This window comes from Montipora capricornis, chromosome 11 (genome assembly GCF_036669925.1).
Source record: "Montipora capricornis isolate CH-2021 chromosome 11, ASM3666992v2, whole genome shotgun sequence".
NCBI lineage: Eukaryota > Metazoa > Cnidaria > Anthozoa > Scleractinia > Acroporidae > Montipora > Montipora capricornis.
In genome coordinates, this window is record NC_090893.1 from 13,804,709 (window position 1) to 13,807,208 (window position 2,500).

The 2,500-nt window shown below is 39.9% G+C and overlaps 1 long non-coding RNA gene across 1 annotated transcript in view; it reads right to left on the reverse strand.

Moving 5' to 3' along the window:
- LOC138024319 (uncharacterized) overlaps positions 1-2,500 on the reverse strand; it is a 45,141-nt gene that overhangs the window by 13,605 nt on the left and 29,036 nt on the right. The gene's annotated exons all lie outside the window — the stretch shown is intronic.

Here is a 2,500-nt window from a genome sequence, read left to right on the forward strand (position 1 = left end):
AGGTAGAGAACAACATTAAAGATCTGTCTTCCTATCCAGGTTTCGAGGTAAACTTGAACTTGGAATAACTGCTGACATTGAATGTCGAGAACCAGCATGCCGTCACTCCATTTACTCTCTACGAATACGCACAGATTTTTGGTTCATCCGTTGAAGAAGGAGTAAAAAGAGTGACACCATGGTCTGCGCATTACTACATACATCCCAGCTCATACTACCTTGCTGAACCCTCTGCTGCTGGCCAGTTGGTAAGTGTTGAAACTCCCAAACCAGTTGGAGAAAGATTGTCCAGAAACGAAGAAGCAGAAATGAGATTGTGGGCAAAACGATTCGGCAAGTGTGTAAGGCAGCGCAATGTACGACAAGACAATACCTTGGACAGAGCTGGTACACTGCCTTTGAATCTGTACGAAACACGGACATCGCTTAATCCATTAGATTTGCAGTTTGTATTTCCTCATGCACAAAGCTCAGTACCTGATGAAAGTCCAGAAAGTGAGACTGATGAACATCCTGTGGAGGTTATCACCTGTACCGATTAACGTGACGACTACAGCAGCCGTGAAAGCGGAGACAGTGAGTCAGACGAGGATTGTGCAGATGATAGAATTGGTTTTCACATGGTTATGTCAACAAGAGCTAGAAGAGAAAGAGTGTTCACCAGCAGAATGAGAGATTTTCTTCAGTCCACGTGAAGGTACGTGTATCCAAATAGCGTCAATCAGTGCTTTCAATTTATTATGCGCATGATTTTGCAAATAATCATTGGTAATGGGATTTTAGATTTGGTAACTGGGATTTTGGCAAACATTAACCTGGGAACTGGGATTTGGGCCAAATTTAGGCTGGGAACTGGGATTTGGTACCCCCCTTCACGACCCTCTTTCAAGTTACAATTTGTACCAAGTCTTTGCTTGTTTGGAAGATGCTCGGCTGGACGACAATGCACGAATCGCCACGCAAAGCAAAATACACAAAATAATGCTGCTTAGTAGCTTTCAATCATTTCAATGGTCATCACTTTTTCGGATTTCTCCCTCAGACTCGAACGGTGCATAATTAAGAGCACGACAGGAAAGTACTTCTCAGGAGGTATAATTATTTTAGTGAGCACACTTAAGGATTTATCCCACAGACCACCTTGGAAAGCTCTAAATAAAAAAAAAACGTCACAGGAGTCACTCCCTTACTTTACAATAGCTTTCATTTGAAATGTCACGCGTTGTCATTCACAGAAGTCATCTCGAATTTTCACGCAGCAAAATATTTGCGATCATAAGTCTTCAGAGTATTTTTTGTATTTTTATTTTATTTTTCCCAAACCAAAAATAATACAGTTGTTTCATAGACAACACATAAGCAATACGGCAAAATGCAGAGTATAATACAGACAGCTGTTTTCAAGGGAAAAGACTGAAAAGATTCTCTCTGAGCGGCCGGTATTAAAATATAAGCCACAAATATTGTAGACGTCAACACGTGGCGCAAAAAGAGGGCAGCTGCAACACAGGAAAGATCTTGATGTATGGGTGTTGAATTGAAGGCCAGGTTACCTGATTACAGCTAGCCACAAGAATCGTGTAATTTTGACGACACAACAAAAGTTAGTTGTTGATGGAAGCAAAATACAAGTCGCATAAATTTCTTAAGAACGATAAAGCAATTCGTTGTAATTCCACTAGAAATTTTTGTCTGCAAGAAAAGGGCCGTGTAAGTTAGACGAAAGACGGGAAAGGTTTTCCTTGTTCAATAAACTTAGCTCTTATTTTAAGTTTTGTTTTTAAAATATATGACGTATACATTCATTGTGATTCATGTGTGAGCAAGGCACTGTAAAAATTATACAACACTCAATTAATTTGACAAAACATCCGCACCAGTGGCAACAAGTAAAGCTTTCTTCGGTGGTGACTGGATAATTGGCAGGTGAGAAAGACAAAAAAATACAGACGAAACAAAATTTGCGTTTTGCGTCAATCCCAATGACATACCTTCAGCAAAAACCGCGAGAAAATACGGTACAGACGTTCAGGTCGACACTCCGTTGGGATAGTGTAGTCAGTATTAACCACATCATTTAATTATTCTCCAACGACACATAATTATCTTCGTTAGAAATTGAGATCGTCAGAGAGAGGGTTGCGAGCAAGCTTTTCATGCAGCATTGGATTTGCGTAGTATATGACTCAGTGGCTAAAAGTATGTGCCACAGTCTGCGCGCGCACGAGTTCAATATTCGTCTACATAGATGATATTGAACTTATTTTCTGTTATCATAATTTTTGTCTCGCGACTCTTCTGTAACCGGCGTATCCTTTACGCTGTAACAGTCTTCTTTAAATTTGAAAACAATGTGGTGGCTGTCGACAATCTACAAACTATAAAGGTTTTGACCTTGTTTTTTTATTATTCTACAACTCATTTAGCGGTTACGAATCTCAGCGAGATTTTTTGACAATAGAACACTCGCACTTTTAATATGCACAGACCAGCGACATAG